Here is a 26,602-nt window from a genome sequence, read left to right on the forward strand (position 1 = left end):
CCTCAATAGCTCATGAACCTCCACCGCGTTAACATATCCACTTGTTCTTATGACTCATTCTCCACTATTTAGCTTGTTCCATCTCTATTGGATCCATTCGGTCCATTTGATCACACTGGGGTCATGAGCTTGTTTAAACAGGCATTATTTAGTACACATTAACTCCCCATTTTTTGTTCAAAAAGGGAATGCCCACTGCCTTTGACAAGTGAATTTGTCAAATCGCAGAAGGGCATACAGTAGTCTGGCATGTCTCCACTGTGATTTTCAAGGTTTTTGGCCATTTTTTCCCTTCTGCTGGATGGCAGCATCATGTTGCATGAGAAATCAGTGCATATGAAGATCAGCAAAAGAGGAAGGTGGGAGACAGAGTCCACAGACTTTCATATCTATATCTATATCTATATCTATATCTATATCTATATCTATATCTATATCTATATCTATATCTATATCTATATTTGATATCTATTGGCTCTCTATTGATCTAGCTACCTATCCTGTGACTGTAAAGTATCCTTGAGAGTTTTGAAAGGAGCTTGGAAACAAAATGTATTATTATTATCTATTTGCTATCTATCGAGCTATTAGCTGTCTATTAGCTAGCTAGCTTTCTAGCTATTTGAGTTACTACTTGAGTGAACGCTGGCATGTGTGGCTGCCGCTGCTCACTCACAGAAACACACTTATCCTGTGACTGTAAACCGGCCTTGAGAGTTTTGAAAGGTGCTTAGAAAGCAAATGTATTATTATTATTATTATTATTATTATTATTATTATTATTATTATTATTATTATTATTATATCAATTGACAAACAATTGGCCCATCGATACAAAAGCCAGTGGACAGCCATCTTTTGTTGCAAACTTTTTTTTTGTTTGAATTAACACCCAGTCGAACATTTTTAGGACAAAATGACTGCAAACTATATAGTGTTGTAGCCGTTGAGGAAAGAGCACACACGACTGAATGGGGAGACGTGTTTATTCCAACGGCTAACAAGTGGATTTCTCTCAAACAGAAAATGCAGTGAAATACTATATGTAACATAAACCCGCCCCCTCCCGTGCACCTGCTGGGTGAGATGCCTGCTCCTAGTGCCCGCCACAGTGTCAGAATTTTTTTATGTGTGAAGGGTGTATTCTTCCTCAGTACAAAGCACGTCATTTCACAAGGGAAATACGTCGTCCATAAAATGCAAAACAAATAACATGTCTGGAAACAACATACACAATGCCAAACTTTGAAAAATATAACAAACTCAACATTGACTTGTTCATCGTGTATATGCCTACATACTGAACCTCATTTTCAGTAAGGCCGTGATTGGCGATTCCAGATAACACTGGCCACCAATCAAACAAAAAAATGTCTTCATGGCTGCTTGTTTGGCTATGCGTGACCTGAGGTTGGCTGGCAACCGGTTCAGGAAGTCCCCTGCTTACCGGATGGATGTTTCTTTCTATTTTTAATGTCTTTAATGTCTGATAAGTAGCTCAAATGTAATATTTTACAACACAAAAAAACAAATTAGAAATCCACGGCATCAGCATGGTGGCGGGTACAAAAAAAGCTGGTGAGTGGCTAGCCTCTGGTCTTATGATTTTGCTTCCCAGTAGAACATACTGAACCCGGTTAGGGACAAGTACAGAGAAGCACAAAAACTCACTTCAGTCCTTGCTTAATCAATCCTTTTTTTAAACAACTTAGAAGCTTCCCTCATCCGTCCTAAAAATGGCCTGTCGGACTGGGACAGACGGACGGACCATTCTGTCCCAGCGACATAATGCCGTCTCTGGATAAAAATTGTGCTCTGTGAATTCCAGCAAGGTTGGCAATTTAATTAAAACGGTGACCACAGCAGACAGAAGTTGAAGTGGTGGGTTGCATGGCAAGATGGGCAAAAATAACATGAACAGTCGCTACATTGCAAAATCACTCAATTTTCCATCCACTTTGATTAGGCAGTCGTTAAGCGTTGTCAAACATCATGGTGCACTCATGAATTCATGTAACGTAGATATAAGGGTTCAATACTGTCTTGCACAAGTATGATTCACCTCTGAAGAAACAGCATCTTCTGATGTCTCAAGGATGTCGCTCTGATATTGGAGAATCTTCTGGCCTAAAGTGAACACACAGAAAAAGTTGATCATGATGTTGAAAAAAGGTCACGAGAATAGTTGAAAGTCACGATGAATATGGATATATGGCCGAAATGCTTTGTTTTTTATTACTTTTGATTGCAACATTTGACAGTTGATCGTTAAATCAAATCCCTAAAAATTCTTTCGGAAAGTTTAGTTGACAAAGAAAGGATGATACGAGTTCAATGTTTTGCCCTCAAAATGTCTACAGACCATAAAAATATAAAGACAAACTGGTGTACACCGTCGATAGATTTTACTGTTAGTGATTGATTAAGCAGTGATGTAATGTTATTATATAATAGATACAGTATATAGATATTGCTGCAATGTGTAATTTTAATGACAGCTCATAATTATGTTCATCGTTGTTTTTATTTTAACCATGGCAACAGATAACACATTAACACGAGTAGTATCCAATTAAAACAATGATTTTTTGATGCTCTATGGCGATGTAAAGATATTGTTTTGACTGATACTGTGACTGTAAAGTGTCCTTGAGAGTTTTAAAAGGCGCTTATAAATGAAATGTATTATTATCATTATTTTGGTGGCACAATGCAATAACAGCTCTTTTTTGTTAATTATACAATTTGATATAAAAATTTGATATTTCCATTTCATGATGATAGAATGATATTGTAACAATGGTGATTCTGTAAATAAACCAAATAAATGCTCATATAATGGAACACCAATAAACCCACAAGAAAATGTTGTGTAAATTAATTTTTTTTAAATATCCTTTCCTCTTTTTGTCGCTTTCTGTGAAATGAAAATGATATCACAGTGGCTCAGGGCTCAGTTGACAACAAATCACGGCTCACCTTATTTCTGAAGCTTACGTTGCCAATGGGTATTGCAAATAAAAAGCCATCAGTCTGGACTTTTTTTGTGATGTAATCAAGTGCAGCAGTCGAATCATTAATTTACTTTTTTTAGCCATCTTTGACAGTTTAATACAGTATATGTATATATACATGGCCATGTGTAATATATATCACGGATAAATGGAATTGTAATCCTGCAATATATGTGCTCCAGCATATGTCATCACAATCAGCCACCACAAGTATATGACCAATCGTCCATCCTTCCCCAACTCCTCCACTTATTTCTCCCCTTGGTGTCATCCTAAACCCATTAAAAATGGGCTCCACTCACACTCAGACACGCACACACAGAAACTTAAGAAATCACAGGATTCACGAGCCTCATTGGCTGTTGCCATGGGGACACTGATGTGGCTGTCTCTGTTATCTGAGTTACACTGACCCAGTCTTGGCAAAAGGAGACGCATTGCAGTATTTCTGAGAGAGGGAGGGATGGCTTATGCTGCATGACAGTTTGCACGTACATAGTATAGGAACTGAGTACCAGCAGTATTATCACAGGAATGAAATGAGCTATCTTTAGTGTGAGATATTTTTTTTCTTCTGCCCCCCCCCCCCCCAAAATACCACACACACACACACACAACAATGAAATACCTAAAAAAAGACACGGTTCATTATTTACATTTAATGTCGTGAAACATTCCATTAAAATGGTCAGAAAGAGAATATATTGTGGACAACAATGACATTCCATTGTCCAGCACAATGTTTAATGAGTAAACAAAGGGTGATCCAATTTGCATTCTGCGAACATAGGAAGAAAATGAAGTCTCTCTTATTTACAGTGTGTTCCACCATGTGAATGATGGCCAATGTAGGAGACACCTTTACTTCAAGAGTAAGATGGGATGCACGGAAGCGGCCAAAAGCGTTATGAAAGGCGCTTAGAAATGATTATTAAAAACATTGTGGAAAGAGGAGTTCACGTGGCTTGGAGCAGACGACGCAACGCAAACATTGCAATGTGCAACATGACGAACAGTGTATGGACAAACGACAACTGGAGCAAAATAATCAGCAAGGGATAATTGCGATAAATCTAGTAGGGAGCAGTTGTTGTAGGTACATCCTTAATAAAAAAAAATCCTCAATACTTTGCAACAATGTTTTTTGTTTTGCGATTGGTCGTCTTATCGTGTTTCAAGTTGTGAAAAGTGGGGGTGGCAACTTTATAGCTGGGCAGGCAACTTTTCAGAGTTGTCTGCTCTATGCCCGGTAACTTTTTGTCATGAGTTTCAGGCACTGCCTACAAACAGATCAAATAATTGAGAACACTCTCAGATTAATCAACTTTGAAAAAAAAACTCTTTGAAAAGCCTCAAGTGACAAAGTATAAGATAAGAAAACCTTTATCTGTATAAAATGGAGACATTCCCAATCTCCAGCAGAATTATAAAAGGGAGACATTGCATCACAAAATTGGCGTCTTATTTGTTTTCTGCTTCAGCTTTTATGCAGAATTTATTCAATACCATGTTTCGGTCCTCGATTTCTTTTCTATCCATAAATTTTCAACACCGCTTATCTTGAACAGGGTTGCGGTGGGTCCTGGAGCTGAACCAATCTGAATTAGGGTGAAAGGCGGTCTACACACTGAAGTTGTCGCTAGTCAGCCATAGGGCAGATGAAGAGAACAACAAGCAATCACACCCACATCATCACTGAGTGGGAACCAATCCCACAAGTGTACCACTACACCATCAATGAAACAGTCTGTGAGGCTGACATGACGTGCTAACCATTCGCCCACCATGCCACCTCACACGTTTCTATTTGGTTGAGTGAAGCCAGTTACTGGCGTAGTCAATAAATGTCAATGAAAACATAATGCTCCAATAAAATTTTCTGACCGCAGTGGCCATGCTTAACCCATTTTGAGAAAAACTGATTTACACCACTTTGTCTCGCTTTTAGAATCAGTTACAATTATCTGACAGCCTCAGTAAATTGAAAAATATTTGCCACAAACAATGATTTATGTGGGTGGCCCGTTGGTCAATTGGGTAGCAGGTCAACCTCATAGTGTAGAGGTGTAGGGTTCGATTCTGTAGGGGACTGTTCCTGTGAAGAAGTTGCATGTTCTTCATGTGACTGTGTGGGTTTTCTCCAGGTACTCTGTTTTCCTCCCAGATTCAGAAAACATGCATAAAAAAATATTTTATTTAAAAGATTTTATGGTCTTATCACAGATGATCTAATTTTTATTATTATTATTATTATTGTTTCTTTTTTTTAACTTGCTGTGTAGATGGCGTTTAGTCACGCTAAAATATTCAATATTATTCCGTTTTTCTTTTCTTTTATATTGGTGGCCCGTTGGTCAATTGGGTAGCAGGTCAACCTCATAGTGTAGAGGTGTAGGGTTCGATTCTGTATGGCGACTCTTCCTGTGAAGAAGTTGCATGTTCTTCCTGTGACTGTGTGGGTTTTCTCCAAGTACTCTGTTTTCCTCCCAGATTCAGAAAATATGCATGGCAGGTTCAATGGACACCCTAAATTGTCTAATGTGTGAGTCTGCGGGTGCATGTTCTATGTACAGCATTTGGTTTGTTTTTATTTTAAAATGTACTTCCGATTAACTACAGGTTGCAGATTGTATTGGTGTACCTTGCAGAACTGCATGAACACATACTGCACAATACAACTAATGTACATTTTCTGTCATTACTTTACTGATGACTTGCTCTAAATGGAATGAGCCAAGAGATGGAGTCCGGAAAGGAGCTGCTCATAGCAAGCATTAGAATGTTTAATACCCTCCACATATTATATACAGTATACAGTATAGTATAGTATAGTATAGTATAAGGTTAAAATCTTAGCGAAAGAACATAGATGGTTTGAAAGGGGGGTAAAAGAGGCGATTCTTATAAAACAACAAAATCCTTCATTAAACCGGTCTGGTGGTGTGAGGTTCAATTTGGATCGTTCATACAATAGCCTGCTCAGGCAAAACAGGTTAGGCAACTTTCGCAATGCTGATGAGGGTCGTTATGCTGATGAGGTGATACCGGGGGGTGTGGGTGTAATAGGCCAATCGTTAGTCAGGAATGTAGGAACAATCAGTGGGGCCACAGGGGGGGGTCCCGCGCCCCCCCCAACCTGAGAGTAGGGACCTATCATAGCTGTGCCACCAGGTCTGGACATTAGGGATATATAAATGGGGCCGATACGACCAGTCAGACTTTAGTTCGCTGACGAAGCCTCTTGGATAGGAGGCGAAACGTCCGAAACCTTCACTTTTGTACAGATGACGGCTGAAGAAACCTTCTCATCGATGGACTACTCCTGTACGACTGAGAGCTTACACAGACGTATACAGTATAGTGCACAACAAATTAATGAATAACAAGTTTTCAAATTTGAAGCAAAAAAAAATAATGATAATTTTAAATTTTGGTTCTGACAAAGCATCGTGGAATTTCACAAGTTTTGATTTGCTTTCAGGGGCCCAATAAAATGATGTGACGCCCCCCCGCCCCCGGCCGGCCTTGATTGACACCTATGCAAAAGACCCATTGGGTAGTTGGATGTACAGTAATGCTTTTACCAGTGACCTGAAAACACATCCCATCCTACATGTAGCCAGCAAGTGTCTCGCACGCATAGATCGGTGAGAGGCACTGGTCAACCGGCCATTAATTTTTTTATTTTTTTTTTTAGTTTTGTGGTGTTTTACAGTTTTTATGCTATTAATTTAATGTTTTACCTCCATGGCGCAATGCTGCCATGGAGGTATTGATTACTTAATTGCAGTGGCGAGTCGTGCATGTCAACCCTAGGCCTTCAGTAGTGCTACACCTGAATCAATCCACAGCTGCGATTGTGGTGTGATTTACTACACGTCCACTAGAGGGTGGTGTTGGCCAGGAAATAACTTGTGACTTGAACAAACTTCAGAAATACTGTCATTAAACTGTTCAATGTTTTACTATGAACGTGTGGATTCATGATAACCTCATAAAATGGCATCATTATTTGCTATTTTTGCTAGCTTCAGAGCTGTCCAACCTTCATGATTTTCATCTATTCTTGAAAAGTTCATCTTGAAAATGGCTTTAAAGTATATCTGCAACCAAATCCATTCTTCTCCTCCTTCAGCCATTGTGGGTTGACAAACCCGCTTTTAAATCAACAGAACAATATATTTGCTTATGTAGCTCGCTACAGATACAGTGTACTAGCGCTTGCCAATATGCCCTTGTCACTAGCGGCTGGTGATAAGAGCAGAGTTTGCAAACTATGATTGACGAGTGACAAGCCAATCTCGTTACTACCCAATTATAATTTCTGGAAACTCTGGCATTTCCAGCGCCTGCAAGCAGGCTTTGGGTTGCCAACTCGAAATGTGATTGGTTAAAGAAAGTTTCATCTACATTGATTTTTATGCTCCAGGGCCCGCAGAACTGATTGTGAAGGCATCCAAGTAGATTTCTGACCCTGGTAACAAATGATTGGCTAAAATGTGATTGGTTAAACGCTTTAATCCGACTTCAACGGACAGTTAGGCCGGCGGAAAAAAAATCATTGGCACCGCCCTACCCACTCTCGAGGACTTGCACACTGCAAGAATCCAAACTAGGGCGCGGAAAATCCTACTGGACCCTCCGCACCCTGCCCACCACCTTTTCCAGCTACTCCCCTCAGGCAGGCGCTACCGATCCATGCGCACCAAATCCAGCAGACATTTAAACAGCTTCTTCCCCCAAGCCATTAACTCTTTGAACTCTTTCAACAGTAGCCAAAATGGAACTGTATAGTGCCACTTAGCAGTTTTTTTGACGACGATACTAGTGCAGCGTGTTCTACCGGAAACAAATTCCTTGTGTGTTCTACATACTTGGCAATAAAGATGTTTCTGATTCTGATTCTGATGAATACAAAACACATGTGGAAGCAGCACAACAGGGGAAAAGCAATGACAGGAAACTGCACGACAATTTGGAATTATTTAATAAGAATTCATGGACAAAATAGAATTCCCACTAGTCTGTGATTCAGATATTTTAGGCCACCACTGCTTAATTGCAATTCCGTAACACACAGCAGGTTGTTTGCTCGCTGGTTCGGTGTAAATAGCACCGAGCTTTCCATCCCACCAAAGCTTTTTAGGACCATCTCAACGGTTGATTCTTAGTTTTGCTAGACAGTGTGTATAACGCTTACGGCGACGCAAACACGCTTGTTTCGATTGACAAGTTCATATGAGCCATTGGTTAGCAAATTGAGAACGATCCAATGATGAAGCGCCTGTCACTGACGAGCTCTGACAATAATAATTACATGAACACATGATAAGAGTCAAGGTCGTACAGTCAGGGAAAGAAGTGGAGCTTTCCTGCACCCTCCCATGCATGTGATGAGTTAAAAAAGTATGATTACATTAAAGGACAACCAACGCCTCTGGACAAGTTGTGTCCATAATTTGTAAAATCACTTCAAATGACTTCTACTGAGCGTATTTTACAAAGATTCCACGGCATATAGCTATATTTACTTTTCAAGACTCGCGCTGCATATTCAGGAAGTCCTGTTTTTGAGTTGATGACGATGCCTGACACGACGTCACGTCTGGAACGCCCCTGACCAAGTAAGCGACACACAATGCATTTTTGGGTGCTTTGTTTACAAGCAAGTTTACATACATTTGCTATCAGTTTACATACATTTGGTATCAGAGCGAATGACTGCTATGTTTCCCATTCAACAAGGAGTAAAGTGGCCAACACTTCAGCTAAATGCAGTATACTATTGTTGACTACTTAGCCTTCCATCATTTTTTCCTTTCGGTATTCAAATGGATCCCCTCATTTGGTTTTCTTCATAGGTGACCTAGGCAATTTCATTTTCTCTCAACTTCAAGCCTTATCTATGGAACTTGTGTTAGATTGCTAAACTCATTCATGAAGATGCCATTTGGCCAGAAAATGCTCACAGCTTTCCTCAAACACAGGCATTGAAAAGTGTCTCAACTTATTTGATGAATATTTCAAAAAAACAGCAGAACGCAATATATTTACATATGAATTACTATTGACTATCTCCTCATTGCAAACTATACTGCCAAAGACCTAGATATGTTTTTGTTCAAGTGAATATCAAATTAAGTGAAGCAGAAGAAAAAGGCTTTCCTCTACCTAAAAAATGTAAGGGCGGTGTCTAACAGTGTGGAGGTGTTTGAAGGAATCAATCAGAAGCGAAAGAAGCCTACACATTTGTGCTTCAGGAACATGATGCAAAGTGGTTTGCAGCCTCCATCATCTGAGCTGGCGCATCTACGGCCCACATCATTTCAACCAAAGCTTCACATGCTTAAATGGCAGCTGTACTCCGCTGCTTTTCTGTGACCCTCCAAGACAATGGCTGCATCCAAATTCACAGGCTGCATTCTCCAAAGGCTGCATTTATGGCCGCATGACATCACTTCAACCACGACACGACCGCGTGGGATTTCCATGACCACATGGGGTTTGCATTGGCTAAGAACAGTGGTTCTTAATCTTCTTGGAGGCACCGAACCCCACCAGTTTCATATGCTCATTCACCAAACCCTTCCTTCCAATGACTGTGCCTACTAACTGCAGTCTAGACTGAGGGGTGGAACTCTGTGGCGGAGGATCCACCGAACCCCTGAGACCGACTCACCGAACTTCTAGGGTTCGATTGAACCCAGGTTATGAACCACTGGGCTATAATCACAATTTGCAGTTTGTACAAATGAATTTGGGCACAGCCTAAATTTCCGACAGCCAAATGATTGTCACTATGTTCGACTCGACAAATTAAACTCAGTCCAGGATAGCAACGCATAACAAATGCAGGTTCTGAATTTCCACTGAAAACATCAGATGACAAACACTGACTCTTGCAACTGACTATATTTACTATCAAAGAACAACCCATGACCCCATTTCAGGAAGTCAAGTAGTGTGTAGATAAGAGATTTGGGTTAAAAGAGAACTGCCTTTATTCAAAATTTACCGTGTGTGATGAAGATTCTACCTGACAATGGTAATCAGGGCTGTCAAACTCCGGTCCTCGAGGGCCGCAATATTACATGTTTTCCACGTCTCCCTGTTGCAACGCACCTCAGGCTGTGTTGCTACAAGTGTGTTGCAACAGGGAGACTTGGAAAACATGTAGGACTGCAGCCCTCGAGGACCGGAGTTTGACACCCCTGTTGGTAATAATAATGATTGCTAGTTCCAAAAGAGATTACAAAATGTGAATGTATTATTGCACTGGAATTTATTGGCTCTGCAATGCTAGCGTGGTGCTACTCAGCTCTAAGTGACTCTGTTTGGATGGGTCAGTTTTCCAGTTATTCAAATTTGGACTGTGGGAAACTGTGATATAAATAGTCAAGAGGCTGAGGGCTATGGAATAAAATAAAGCTGAGTCACAGCAATGTGCTAAGCTAATTTTAGCACATGTACTTAGTATTTACTGTATATAAAAATGTGGGTTTGGACTCGATTGTACTAAGTTGTCAAATGGCAATGTTTATTCATTTATTCATCTTCCGGAGCACTGTATCCTCACAAGGGTCCTGAGGGGCGCTGAATCTTATACTAGCTATTTTCAAGCACTAGGCGGAGGACACCCTGAACTGGTTGCCAGCCAATTGCAGGGCACACACAGAGGAACAACCATTCACACTCAGACTCATACCTCGGGACAATTCAGAGTGTTCAATCAGTCTGCCATGCATGTTTTTGGGAATGTGGGAGGAAACGGGAGGACCCGGAGAAAACTCACGCGGGCCAGCGGAGAAGATGCAAACCCCCAACAGGGAGGCCAGAGCGGGATTTGAACTCACAATCTCTGCACTGTGAAGTCGGTGTGCTCACCGCACGACTACTGGCCATGGTATCCATGTTTACTGAATATTAATTTGTGATGTTAAGTGACAGCTGCACACTGCCTTCAAATCTGTATTCAGATCTGCACTGGGCACATACAGGTGTATACCAAAAGATTTGGGGGATTTTGCTTATTATGCTGCAGTTCTGGCTGTATTTTGGCTTGTTACTGTTGTACTGTTTAGAAATAGTTCAGTGTTTCCTCCTGTGAGGTTGGCAGTGTTAATTATTATGTTTTTGTGTGTTATATCCATGGTTATACATCATCATGGCCAATTTAGTTGATGTTACATCATGTAGCTAGTGTTGGGGAAGTGTATGTAATACATTTTAGATAGTACTGTACTAGTTATTTGCATTTAAATGTCATATTTCTTTACTATAGTATTAATGTACCCACAAGGGGGCACAAGCCAGTGTCTTACTGTGCCGGTCCCAAGCCCGGATAAATACAGAGGGTTGTGTCAGGAAGGGCATCCGACGTAAAAAAAATTGCCAAAACAAATATGCGAATCAAACCTATGAATCTCATACCGGATCGGTCGAGGCCCGAGTTAACAACGGCCGCCATTGGTACTGTTGACCTTCAGGGTGCCAGTGGAAAATGGACTACTGTTGGTCGAAGAAGGAGAGGAGGGAGGTGTGCCCGGAGGAAAAGAGAGAAATGGAACGCCAAGAGTATACAACTAAGAGTAGGAACTTTGAATGTAGGAACAATGACAGGTAAAGGTAGAGAGCTGGTTGACATGATGCAGAGAAGGAAGGTAGACATACTGTGTGTCCAGGAGACCAGGTGGAAAGGGAGCAAGGCGAGACGCTTAGGGTCAGGGTTTAAGTTGTTCTATCATGGTGAAGACAGAAAGAGAAATGGATTTGGGGTTATCTTAAAAGAGGAGTTTGTTAGGAATGTCTTAGAAGTAAAAAGAGTATCAGATAGAATGATGAGTCTGAAGCTAGAAATTGAAGGCGTGATGTTCAATGTTGTTTGTGGGTATGCCCCACAAGTAGGATGTGAGCTGGCGGAGAAGGAGAAATTTTGGTTGGACTTTGATGAAGTCATACAGAACATCCCGAGAAGTGAGAGGGTTGTAATTGGTGGAGACTTCAATGGACATGTTGGCGCAGAAAACAAAGATGATGAGGAGGTGATGGGCAGGTTTGGACTCCAGATGAGGAACGCTGAAGGACAGATGGTGGTTGCCTTTGCTAAGAGAATGGAAATGGCTATTGTGAATACTTTCTTTCAGAAGAGATAGGAACATAGGGTGACCTATAAGAGTGGAGAAAGAAGTACACAGGTAGACTACATTTTGTGTCAACGGCGCCATCTAAAGGAAATCAGTGACTGCAAAGTAGTGGTTGGTGAGAGTGTAGCCAGACAGCATAGGTTGGTGGTGTGTAGGATGACGCTGGCAGTGAGGAAGATGAAGAAACCAAAGGCTGAAGTGAGGACAAAATGGTGGAAGTTGAAAAAGGAAGAGTGTTGCATGACATTTAGGAAGGAGGTAAGACAAGCACTGGGTGGGCAAGAGGTCCTTCCAGATGACTGGCAAACTACAGCGAACATAATCAGAGACACAGGTCGGAAAGTACTTGGTGTATCGAATGGAAGAAAGGTAGATAATGAGACTTGGTGGTGGAATGGGGAGGTGCAGGAGTGTATACAGAGAAAGAGGTTAGCAAAGAAGAAGTGGGACACTGAGAGGACGGACGAGAGTAGACAGCAGTACAAGGAGATGCAGCGCAGGATGAAAGGAAAAGTGTATAAAACCGTGGTGAGACCAGCCATGATGTTTGGACTGGAGACAGTGCCACTGAAGAAAAGACAGTAAGCAGAGCTGGAGGTAGCAGAGCTGAAGATGTTGAGGTTTTCTTTGGGAGTGACCAGGTTGGATAGGATCAGGAATGAGTACATTAGAGGGACAACTCATATTAGAGGCTTTGGAGAGAAAGTCAGAGAGGCCAGACTGAGATGGTTTGGACATGTCCAGAGGAGAGAGAGTGACTATATCGGGAGAAGGATGCTGAGTCTTGAACTGCCAGGCAGGAGACCGAGATGAAGACCGAAAAGGAGGTTTATGGATGTGGTCAAAGAGGACATGAAGGTAGCTGATGTGAGAAAAGAGGATGCACAAAACCGGGATAGATGGAGGACATTGATTCGCTGTGGCGACCCCTGAGGGGAAAAGCCGAAAGGAAAAGAAGATTTCTTTACCATAGTATTGATTGTGTTAAGTAATAAGTTATTTGTTTCCTTGAACAAGTTGCAAGTCGCAAACATCCAGGCCAATGATTATGTCCAGTTTTCAAGCCTGATATAATAAATTGCTTACGTCATGTTGATGACTTTGTCATGGTCTTTACATGCAAAATGGCTGAACAAGTTGTCATAGTATGTCAAGCATATTTCCATACATTTTCTTTATTTTTCCTCTGTAAATGACCTTTCTTAATGAAGGGATGCATATAAATCTATGATATTGAGCAGTTTTCTGTTCAAAGTTCAAATCAAACTATATAAGGTAATTGTTGCAATATGGATGAAAAGCTTGGAACGAAATTAAGTCTAAGACTGCGCTGTAATACGGATAGTGTTAAATGTAAAATTGTCCCTAAAGTGATTGTCTCGTGTTTAATTTCTCTCACGATCCGAATTGATGAGCTAAATTATGTTTGTACAGTATGTGCATAACTACTATTGTTATTACAGCTCTCCATTCAGGAGGCAGTATTGCTATTATTCTAGAATTACATACAGACTTGATGGGAGCTCACATGGAAGTCTTTGTCACAACTGACCCCTCGACATTTCAAAGACTTTTCCTGAAAATGAACAAAAAAATACTCTGTTTGTTTGACTGTTAAAAAAAATCTCCTGAGTATGGGTAATCAGCATATCGTCGAATAAATGTCATACATGCATTGTCAAAACCAAATGGATTTATAATTACATGCTGAATGAAAGAACGATTCACATGAAATTATTGGCACATGATGTCACCGTTTTGATTATTTCAAAACATCTGTCTCAGAAACAATGCATTAGCCTTCTCACCCAATCCCTCTTGCCTTGCATGTTTCTGGATTAAAACATCATCAATTAAGGTTTCTATTTTCGGGAATTTTTGTCTAGCCTGTTGCATAATTTCAGGGTCATTTGCAGAGTGCGCTTTACGCCACATCACATCGCAGCACAGATTTGCCCGGTTTAGAGACTCATCAAGACTTATTATCCAAGATGTTGCCTTCAGGTCAAAAGATTTTGCTTTTACAATTAAATCAGGTCATCCACATATACACAACTAACATGTTAGTCGCAACACAGTAACACACAATGTGGGCAGATGGCTGCCTGTGTGCACTATGGGGATAGTGCACAATGTATAGTCGGGTTAAACACTTGAATGAGTTTAATATAATGCCCAAAAATCACAGCCTTTTCAAAAATACAACCTTGTCAAGCCGGCATCAATGTTTTTTTTCAAAGCACGTGTTGCTAGCAATTGTAATATATTAACATGGCTCGTGAAATGGTTGGTTCAATCATCATCCGTCATCGTACTTACTTAATTACATAGTACGGTTAGATTCCTCCAGAGACACCAATCTGCAAACACCGACCGTGACCGACGTGTTGTTTTTAAAACGACGATTCTAACCACCGCGCAGTTGAATCATTCGCCACTTTCGATATAAAAGCACAGAAAGAAATGGTCAAAGAGTCCAAGAGTAACAGCGTTAAAGCCCAGAAAAAAACGGCAAGGTGGCTTACCGTCCTTGTTTCAGCTGAGTGGACGGAGCAGAGGGAGGGGCAGTGATGCTGTTGGGCTGCTGAGGAGAGGAAGGCACGATCGGCATGCTCGGCTCGACGCTCTTCATGCTACATTCAAGAACAACTCGTAAATCCCAACATTCTTTTGAGGACACTCATTTTCTGCCTCACGATTCACGATTCGGCCGCGTAACTTAATATGAAATCAAATGCGTGCATTTGAATGCCATTAATCGGCCCAACCACTCAAAAATTCACCTTTAACTATCATTTTTTAAAACTGAAAAATAATACTGTATGGCTATTGTTCCACACACATACATCTAACTATAAGACATAATAAAGTTAATATTTTTTTATTGTTGCTGTGGACGTGTCGATCTATAACGGCCGAGTGAATTACATCATAAGCACTGCCTGCAGATCCAGTTGGCAATTTATCGCACAATTAGTTTATTTTGAGCATCTCTCCATGCTCCTTGCGTGTGTTTTCATTTGTATGTGTGTCTGGTTATTTTCACAGCTCTGCACCCCAAAAAAATAATCAAAATACCACTGAACTTGTTTCTCTAGATGCAAATCTCGCTGCCTGTGTCAAGGCATCCACTCATCTCCATGACCCTTTAGTTAAAGTCCAACATCACGTATGGGGAACAAATGTGGAAACACAACCAGTTCTTCGTTTTCACAATAAGTGCTGCGGGCTTTGGAACATAAAAATCAATGTCGATGAAACTGTTGCTTCAACCAATCAGAGTTGGAGTTGGTAACCCACGGCCTGCTGGAAGGCGCTGGAAGATGCTGGAAACGTCAGAGTTTTCGCAAACTATGATTGTCTCGTCACATGATTGTCTAGTCACTGTCCCCTAGTGATAAGAGCATACAGCTGCGGGTGAAAGAGGGACAAAAATAAACCAACTGAACAGACTTGAGATCAAAATATCATAATTAATATGAATCACCCAACGATCCATTTTCAATCATACTGTTTCTCGTTAGGGTTGTGTAAGCTGTTGTTCATCCATGATGCATGAATTTATAATAAAGAGAGAAGCCATGCTAGTACGTGTTAAGGGCCTGACCTGAGATTTGTACACAGAATCACTTGACTCTGAAGTGTATTTGCTAACCACCATGCAACCACAGACAGCAAGGCTGAATGTCATTCAAATTTCTGGTCCTAATAATAATAATAATAATAATAATAATAATAATAATAATAATAATAATAATAACACGTTTTAAGGGAAATAACCTAAAAGGTGGGCATCCCATTGGTCGAGTGGTTAGTGCATCAACCTTGCAGTGCAGAGTTCAATTCCAGCTATGGCATCCCTGTGTACATTTTGCAAGTTGAAAATTCAATGTGGCTCATAAAAAATACTGTATAGCTTACTTCAGGTTTGGATGCAAGGCTTTTCAACCACACCACTGCGACTTTTAATAACGAGATGACAGAGATGACATTGAAATTCAACTACGTATGTCACTGTGACTGTAGAGGCAGCATCATTGCAAATACACTAAATGTCAGACAATTGTGTTGTTCAGCTCTGTGGCCCTGCTCTCCAACCTTGAATAGCTCTTTCAGCACAAGCATGTCATGCATATGTGTAAATGCATGCAGCAAATTAAGCTTTACTTCATCATCACAAGTGGCATTTGAAAATAAAAGGGCACCTGGGGGAGACTGTTTTTTTCTTTACAAATTGTGTATTCCATGTATTATATAGAGTGGTTCAAACCTATAATTTAGTTCATGCCACAGTACACGTAGTGTAAAAAACTGTATGTGTTGGTGTAAATGCAGCTGATACATTTGTTTATAACTGCTATCCCATAGTTGACCAGCAGATGGCTGTGCTTTATTTTCTTGACATTACGTTGGGTTGTTATCACTTCCGGTACAGGTTTTACTTTCCGCGCTTCTTATTTAAGTTTCATTTTACTGAGAAGACGGCGAGAATGGACATGCATTATCACTGTACTGTTTAACAAGAACATAAAAAGGACAAAGGCCAAAACTTCTATTTCGGACAGAAAACGGGCAAAGTGTTTTGCACAATTTTATTGCACACGTTTTATTTCATTGATGTAAAGTCCAAATGTTTGTGGAAATAATAGCTATATTTTATACTTGTTTGTAGTTCTACGGTGGTGGTGGTGGTGGTGAAGGTGGTAAGAAATCACATTAAAGAATTAACCATCAGTACAAAGAACCTGAACCGGAGTCCTCTGTTTCGAATGGAAGCACAGTTAGTGTGTTTTCAGGTTTAGATCAAAGATAGTGGGGGCAGGGATACGTTCCTAATGGAGAGCAGTGCCTACGCGGAAGCTGACGGATCGATAGGACCTGCTGAATTATTAATAGATTCACTTGGCTACTCCAAGGTCAATCCTTGTATGTCTTGGACAATTTAACAGCATGACATTCAAATATTGCCTCTGTAAGACACATCAAGTGGCATGACCTTGACATGTTTTCCTTCCATAACATTATCCATACTGAACAAAATAGAAGCATCAGAATCTGAATCATCTCTATTGTCCATGTATGCAGAAGATACAAGGAATTGGTCTCCGCTAGTACAGGCCATACTAGTATTATGAATAACATGCAACTAGGTTACGCAAGGACATGACATATCAGTGTCAGAAGACTGCGTAATGTGAATTTGCTGTCATGAAGTAGTACCACCCAAAGATGGCTGTGAGACAATGTGCAAAGTAACATGAAGAGTGAAATGTGAAAGGTAGTAGAATCGAATAATATGATAGTTGTACAGTTAGTGCAAATGAGTTTTAAAGTGACCGGTCGCAGTATTTGTAGAATAACTTTAAGTGTGCAATTGTGCAGAAAGTCCTTGAGTGCTTTAAAGGACATATAGAAAAGAAATACGACGATCGCGATCGACCAGACGATCTCCGGGTACTATTGGTAGATTGCATGACAAAGTGATGTGACATTGTCATGAACTGATGCTATACAGTGAGACCTCAACTTACAAACATCTCAACTTACAAACTTTTTGTCTTACAAACGTCAAATTTATGAAAATTAAACCTTATAATAAGCACTATTTTCATAATACACACCCACCACGGCTGGCGGAGTAATCTTCGGCGGAAGCACACGACCGAACAGCACCAGAGGTTAAGTTGCCACCAGTCCTTATGGAAGGTGACTCTCCTTCAAAAAGCCATCAACGACCATCAAAAAGGTAAATAAAACTTTATTTTATAGCACAGTTTATTTCTTTAATTACAGTCGTCATGTAATGCGCCTCGCTTTCCAAACAGCAATTCCCTTTGACCTTCGACCTCCAACACCATTCCATCAAGCCATAAATGACCATCACAAATGTAAATAAAGTGACTTTATGATACAATGCAGTGTATTTCTTTCATTACAATACAATAGCACATTTATTATACATAGAATAAGGTATGTTGTGTGTAGTTTTAAGGCTTATTTAGTTGAAAAGTATATTTTATGGAAACCCGGGAACGGATTATTCCCATTTTAACGGTTTCCTATGGGAATTTTTTTTTGAGATACACAGTATTTGCCTTACACACTCTGTCTGGGAACCAATTAAGTTCGTAAGTTGAGGTTTCACTGTATATGTAAAGTTAAAGGACAACTGATGCCTCCGGACAAGTTGTTTCCATAATTTGTCAAATCGCTTCAAATGACTTCTACTGAGCGTATTTTATAAAGATTCCACCGCATATAGCTATATTTTACATTTTAAGACTCGCGCTGGATATTCAGGAAGTCTTGTTTTTGAGTAGGTGACGATTCCTGACGTGATGTCACGGAAAGAACGCCCCTGACCGAGAAAGGACACACAATGCATTTTGCGGTACTTTGTTTGGTCTGAAAACTTCGTGTTGATCTGCGTTCATGGCGAAATTAGAAGGAAAACACATAAATAACGTGATGGTGAATCGTTGTGTGTTACAGCAAGACTATTTTATATTCGCTGACACAAATTCCCAGGAGACAAATCAGCCCATTTCCACCGAGCTCACGCGCCATCTTCTGGTGCTACATTTCTGTCCAGATGCCTCAAAATGACATAGAATAAATTCTTTAATCGATTGCAAACATGTATGCTTTTCTCTTCAGAACTATTTGAATCATATTCATAACTGGATGAGTAACAAGAAAGCATGTTCTCCGAATCTGAAGCCATTGTTTTGATTCTCGAGCAGGGCAAGACGTCTTGGCGTACACCACGAACAAGGGGGCGGGACCTTCTGAAACTGGCCACTTCACGGTTCAATTTGAAGTAGTCTTTAGACATTTTTAGTTATTTTTATTGGTGTTTTGCATTTGACTAAAAATACGAGCCTGCGTGTTTTGGGTATTTTAGATGCTTTAAAACGTTTTTCTAATGTCAGTTAGGAAAAAAAAAGTGGTGTCGGTTGTCCTTTAAGTTGCTTTGAAAAACTAGACATCAGCCTATCAGCCACCCCTTCACTTGATTGATACACCAGATAACAAATCAGGTAACATCTCATTACAGTGATCCCTTGGCTTACGAACTCTTTAGCTCACTAACTTTTCGCCTTACAAACATTCATTTAATATAATCTTGGCATACGAACTCGTCTTCGGTGGACGAACCAAACCACAGAGCGCCACTGTGGCTGGCGGACTAGCTTTCCACAATCACTTTCTTTGAGTGCAGACATAGTTTGTTATCGAGTGTAGTACCTTTGCTATTATGGGACCGAAAAAGACCCCACCACAGGTTAGTGTTAAGCCCAAGAGGACATAAAAGAAAATTACGGCCGAGCAGAAGAAGGGTATCATCCAAAATCACGAACGAGGTGTGCGTTTGTGTGACTTAACGTCCCAGTACCAGTATGCTAAGTCGACCATTGCTACATGTGGCTAATGGTGTTTCTGTGTTGTCTAAGCAACGGTTTCAGGCAATAGAAGAGGTTGAAAAACTTCTGTTGATTTGGATTAACGAAACACAGCTAGCATGGGACAGTGGGTGAGGGTATTATCGCTGAGAAAGCACGGAAACTTCACTCGGATATCGTCAAGAGGCAACTACATCAACGACCATCACAAAGATAAATAAAACAACTTTATCATAAAGTACAGTTTATTTCTTTAATTACAATCCAATAGCACATTTATTATACATAAAATAAGGTATATTTTGTGTAGTTTTAAGGCTTATTTAGTAGAAAATTATGTTTTATGGGGACCTGGGAACGGCTTATTCTAATTTTTAATGGTTTCTTATAGGAAATAAATGTTCGGCAGACGAACTTTTCGCCTTACATACTCTTTCTGGGAACCAATTAAGTTCGTAAACTGGGGTATCCCTGTATTAGGTACACTGTGCGTGCTCAAACAATGCTCTTGAGCATTCCAAAGTTAACAAGCTGGTCGTTCGTTACATCCTAATTTTTCACTCGTTTTTTTCTTCTTAATATAGTAATATAGGGTATAACAATGAGTGGAGGAGCCGGACTAAGTAAGAAGAAAAACAGTATCACTTTATTCCGGAATAGGAGTCTGACTTGACTTCAGATTTGAAAACTAGTCATTCATCAATTTGGTGTGTGCTCTGAATGTAATATGTGGAGTGGATGAAACATTCTAATGGCTTCCCCCAATTCATAACGGCCCTCAAGAGGGAATTGTAATTACAATGTGGCCCGCGGCAAAAAAAAACAAACAAAAAAAAAACTTGTTTGACTAAATATAAGCAAAAATAATCCTTCAACACTCTTGTACTACACCCATTCCTCCGTTTCTGCTCTGCTCTCTGCAGTGCTAGTGTGGTGCAGGGCAGGGCCAAACTCAGAGGCGGACACTCACCTTCTCACCTGAGCCACATTAGTTTAAGTATGTGACTGTCCATTGACCGACTTTCTCCCATTTGTCTGTGCTGGAAATTTGCCTGAATATCTCATTTATCTTTGTTGTCATGAGTATTTCCCTGAAGAATGTGTGGGCGAAAAAAAAAAAACATACGGTGTCAGAATCAGAAAGCCTTGAATAGTCCCGCATTGGGGAAATTTGCAATCCACAGCAGCAAAACTGAAAGGGGTGGGGGTTGAAAAGAAAGAAACATGTATTGCATGTACAATAAAAATGACAGAAGTCTGAACTGTACAACTGCACAAAAAATGTTTTATAAAAAGAACTGTACATAATGCAAAGTATAATAATACAGTACAAATCATATATGATATACAGTATGTAACTTCATTTACTCTACATAAGGTGGCTGGGCTATTTACACTATATGAGTCAATTATTTTTTCTCACGTGTGTTTATTAAGAAGCCTAACAGCAGTCGCTAGGAACGAGCGGCGATATAGCTCATTCTTGCGGTGCGGGTGTAACAGTCTCTGGCTGAAGGAATTACCCAGTGCTGTCATCGTGGGCAGGGGGGCGTGGGAGGGGCTGTCCATCAAGCTTTTAGTTTAGCTAGTGTCTGTCTGTTGCCCACAACCTCCAGAGAGTCCAGGGAGCAGCCAAGGACAGAACTGGCCCTCTTAACCAGGCGCTCCAGTCTTTTTCTGTCCCGGGTGGTGATGCTGCCTGACCATACTGGATAGCTGAAGCGACCACAGAGTCATAAAAGGTCTAAATGAGTGAGCCGTGAACCCCAAAAGACCTGTTTCCTCAGTAGGAAGAGGCGACTCTGTCCCTTCTTTATCAGGGCATCCGTGTTTGTAGACCACTCAAGGAGGTCACCCTGTCTATGTCCTTACCCTGGATGTTCAATGGTGCAGGCTAGGACTGTTTCATGCCGAAATCCACAACCAACTCCTTGGTTTTCCCAGGGTTGATCTGGAGGTGATTCTGCTGGCACCAGTCCACAAAGTCTTTGGTCAGTCCATTGTACTCCCGATCATCTCCCTCTGTAATAAGGCCGACAATCTCAGAGTCATCAGAGAGCTTCTGAAAGTGGCAGGTTGGAATGTTGTAGCGGATGCCTGAGGTGTAGACGGTGAACAAGAATGGAGCCAGGACTGTGCCCTGCGTCGCGCCAGTCCTGCAGAGAAGCCTGTCTGACTCATAGTTCTTTGCCCTCACAAACTGCGGCTGGTTTGTGAGGTAATCTGTTATCCATGATGTGAGGTGGTGGTCCTCTCCAGCATGCCGAAGCTTGTCCGCTAGTAGGTTGGGTTGGATGCTGTTGAAGGCACTGGAGAAGTCGAAGAACGTGATCCTCACAGTGCTCCCAGCATTCTCCAGGTGTAACAGTGCCAAGTGGAGGAGATAGATGATGGCGTTCTCCATACCAATCAGAATCAGTATCAGAATCAGAAAGCCTTTAATCGTCCCACAATGGGGAAATGTGCAGTCTACAGCAGCAATTTGAGAGGGGGTGGGAGGTGAAAAAAAACAAAAACAAGATATTCTAAGCATAATGAAAAATGTCAGAAGACTGGGATGTACAGTATATTATAACTGTGCAAGAATGTTTCATAAAAAAACTGTACATATGCAACTATAAAAAAAGCATATTTGATATATGGAACTATATTGCATCAACATCAGGTGGCTGTGCCATTTAGAGTACAAGAGTCCAGGTTGTTGTTTTTTTTTCAATCACATGCTGGGCTGGTAGACAAACTGTAGCAGGTTCAGTGTCGATCAGCGGTCGCAGGTGGCCGTGGACGAGTCTCTCCAGTGTCTTCATCAGGTGAGATGTCAACGCCACCAGACTGTAGCTGTTGAGCTCTTGGGCACTGGTAGTAGGCATAACGTTTTCCACACCGGTGGACCTCTGCCCAGCTTCAAGCTCAGGTTGAATATGTGCTGGACACATAGCTTGTCGGAGTAATTCCTGAGGAATCGGGAACTGGTGTTGTCCGGACCTGCTGCCATCTTCACCTTCATCCTCCTCAGTTGGTTCCTCACCTGTGCGATTGTGACAGACAGGCAGGAACCAGAAGGCAGAGTGGCGGTTGAGGGTGTGGCGTCGTGAGGGGGGCAGGGATGGGAGGTCCACAGTGAGAGTGGGTGCTGTTGCAGCATCAGGTGGTCTTGACGGTAGGGTGGAGGTGACAGAACTTAGTTCTAATTCAGTGTCGCTGGGTTTTTGTGGACTGAGATGGATTTTAGGCTCTGCCAGACACCAAGGACATTGCTGGCTTGTAGCTGCTCCTCCATTTTCATCCCATAGGCGTTTATCCCCTCTCTGATCTTTCTCCGCAGTTGGATATGCAAGGCCTTCACCTCCTCTCTGTTCCTCGACACAAAAGCCATTTTGTTCTCCTTCAAGAGGGCCTTTATGTTGGGAATAATCCATGGTTTGTTGTTGGAGAATCACCGCACGGTGGGTACGGTGTTTCTCACACAAGTTTATGAAAATCACGATGGTGTCTGTGAATCAATGTCCTCCCCTTGGACCTCATTGAAGCGCTCCCACCAGGTTCACTCAAAACAGTCCAGCAGAGCCTATTCAGCATCTGTGGACCATCTTCTGACCATGTGGGTCAAAGCTGGTTGCCTGTGATATACACCATATCATCTCTACACTAGTGCAGGTGGGTGTGTGTTCTACATACTTGGCAATAAAGATGATTCTGATTCTGATTCTGATTCTGATTCTGATTCTGATTCTGATTCATATTGTGGTCTGACTTCTCAGAGGGGAGACAGGGTAGGGTGTATATGCATCCTTAGCATTGCCGTAAAACAAGTCCAAGATGTGATTGTCTTTAGTAGCATAGGTTACATACTGTGTGAAGGTTGGGACGGAGGACTGCAGGGAGACATGGTTGACGTCCCCAGAGATAATGTACAGTCGTTGGGGGACTGAGTTTGCAGCCTGTTCACAAAAGTCAGAGCATCAGATGCTACGCCACCATTTGCCGTTGGGGGAATGTACGCCACAGCTATGACGTGTGAGAATTCCCGTGGAAGGTAATGTGGTATTTGGAATCAATTTTATATTTTTGGTGCCAATCCCTTGAGTTTGTCTCACAGCACTTTGCTCATTGGAGTTGAAGTTTTCAGAAAAGGGCCTTTCTAACTGTGAAAGTCCCCAACAAATTGATGGATATGTACTTTTTAAAGCTGATTATAACCATTTGTATCTTATAAATTGCAAGATGATTTGCTACACAAAAGTGCTTGCAATCTCTGAAAATAACTATTAATCACATATGCATATTTCACGTTTTGGTAAAAACATCTCTCTCTCTCTCGCTCTCACTCTTGAAACTTAGATAGAGGGGGATAGGGGGTAGAAAGAGAGAAAGAAAGAGACAGAGAGAGATTTATATAGATAGATAGATCGTTATGAGGCTAACAAGATGCTTAAATGAGAGGAACTATGAGAAGTCCATAGCAAAACAAGAATAAACAGCAAATGTCATTGATTCCAGATCCTCAATTTGTTGTTCAATGTGTAAGAATGTAATAGATACAGGCTGCGACATTTCGACATTTCCAGCTTATTGTTCACAGTGCATGCATGGTCAAGCACCAGAAAACTACAGACTACAAACTAGATGGAAGAGAACAATAAGTCCTGGACCCAACAAGTGCATTCTGAAATAGATTCAACCAACCTTTGACCAGTGAAGAAAATTAAGCCGTGTGTTTGGTTTCAAACAGCTGTAGCTCCTTGTCCAGGTCACAGATAGTCAAATCAACATTCCAGCTGAGCAAACCTGGTCGATTAAAATAAAAGAAGTGAGAATCGTGTTGAACATGCTACATGAGTAGCATTTGAATATTCCTGTTTTGCATGATATGATTTGTGATTATACATTTTTGTAGTCAAATCATGAGATGGCCTCAATGTTCATGACTACCTAAGGAGCAAACTACATTCATTTCATTTCTATGTCAAGTAGTCAAATTATATTTTAAACGAAAGGGCGCCCCCATGGTCATGTGTTTAGCACGTCGACTCCATGGTGCCCTGTGTGGAGTTTGCATGTTGTCCCCAGGCCTGCATGTTTTTTTTTTTCGGTTTCCACCAACATTCCAAAAAACATGCATGGCAGGTTAATGGAACTCTCAAAATTGGCCCGAGGTGTTAGTCTGAGTGTGGACGGTTGCTCCTCTGTGCGTTCCCGCGTTCACGGTTCAGGGTGTCCCCCGCCGAGTGCCCATAGACAGCTGGGATAGGCTCCAGCATACCCCACAACTGTTGTGAGGATAGGGTGGATGCAAAAATCAGATGTTTTACACTCCTGCTTCTGTGTTTGTGTTATTTTGAGAAGAATGATGCTGCCTGGAAGAGTTGTCATGGTAAGCAATAAATCTTAACTTCCGAGTTGGCAGTTGTTCTCATCGCGAGGCCGCACATAGTTGACAGTTAATCTGCAGTTCAATGATTCATCAAAATCAAGTTTTATTGGCAGTATGATTCATTAATTATTATCCCCATATCAAGTATACATTTCCTCCTTTTACTCAGTGACTGCATAAGTCATCACAAAGGGACAAGCATCATTAGATTATTTTTTTGTGCGTCTAAATTAAGTAAATTGGCATTATACTACATTGTGCATTTCCTGGGGCAGTCTCTGTGAGATACTAAATTAGTTTAATAAACTAAAATGTGTGATATTAATGAAGAGTGAAATCAGGAAAGACGATACATTTTCATGTCACAGTATTTTATTGATACTATGATTGCTAGTTTTTAATTATTCTGTTGGCAAAATAGATGAACGGGGGTCTAAAACAAACGACAAAAACAGAAAATTCACCTCTACAGCATCAGTATGATTTAATTGTGTCAGCTACCTGGAATGGTATTTTCCTTGTTATTAATTCCATGTTATTTTGTACCATATTTCCTCATACTCTTGAGGCACGGTTATTTTCTGCAGAGGTAGATCAGACCGACAACCCTTTTCAGTCTTACCTTGTGTGATCTGTTTTCTGGCAGAGTCCAGGTCAACACTGGTGGATATTTCTCCAATCACAATCAGTATGCGATATTTGTTGTGCTGTAAAGGAACTCCAGGATGACGAGGATCTCGATGCGATGCTCAACTGCTTCAACTGGCTTGGCTTGCTACGTAGCGACGACAAAAGGAACTTCCATGGTAACAGCACCACTCATGGACGCTGAACACTTTTGTCTCCATGACAACTGTCTGGAGAAAGGGTGTTGAGTGCAAGATGAACTGGGAGGGCCTGTAGGTGTGGCCTCGGTGGAAGTAGCATTTTTGATTGGGTAATGTGTGATGTGACTATTTGATGTCACTAAGTATCATTGGTTGACACAAAACTAAAGATTTTAAAATGTATGCTGATCAGATTCATGACACCTCTGAAACAGACTGATGAGTGAGAATAATGACAACAATGGAGAATGGGAGTAATTTTTCCTCTTGATTGACAGCACATGGTCATTCAGTTTGTAACGCTCCCCGCGAGGGACCGTTTTAAAAATAATTTAATTTAAAACAGATTCTTATCTGACGACTCTGACGAAGGCGGAAGTATACGCTGAAACATGTCAGATAAGAATCTGTTTTAAACCCAGATAAAACCCAGTAAAACTTACCTCTCTTGCATTCATCGGGTACACGACAAAATGAGCTGAATATAACACAGAGGCTCTATTTATAAAAAAATGGTACTAATAGTACCAGGCAACGCAATTTGATGTGGCTCTTTGTTGCCATTGTGATCAAAACAATGTTTCATCTATGCAAAAAGACGAAGGAGAACTGAGCCTTAAGTCAGCGTAGGCAGAAGTTATTTTAGGCTTTGTGGGTCATGTGAATGAGTTCGTTTTGCATGTTTGTATTCCAAAATTGTTCCTATCATATTCAACACTCGTAATAGTGAAAATAAAAAGAAAACATAAGTGACAAAGGATGAATCACATGTACTATTATCATCATGGTTCTGTTTGTGGCCAACAGGTGGAACTGAAGAGCTCTACCTGCAGTTGCACAC

The 26,602-nt window shown here is 41.0% G+C and overlaps 1 long non-coding RNA gene across 1 annotated transcript; it reads right to left on the minus strand.

Moving 5' to 3' along the window:
- Positions 1–2,086: 2,086 nt before the first annotated feature.
- On the minus strand, positions 2,087–25,816 carry LOC148900281 (uncharacterized). The gene is made up of 3 exons (XR_016114436.1): positions 25,557–25,816; positions 24,247–24,348; positions 2,087–2,127 (listed from the first exon to the last, which is right to left on the minus strand). It is a non-coding gene; the product is annotated as an uncharacterized LOC148900281 (long non-coding RNA).
- Between the last annotated feature and the right edge of the window lie 786 nt (positions 25,817–26,602).

Source organism: Hippocampus bargibanti, linkage group LG03 (genome assembly GCF_051943395.1).
Source record: "Hippocampus bargibanti isolate YZ-2025 linkage group LG03, ASM5194339v1, whole genome shotgun sequence".
Lineage (NCBI taxonomy): Eukaryota > Metazoa > Chordata > Actinopteri > Syngnathiformes > Syngnathidae > Hippocampus > Hippocampus bargibanti.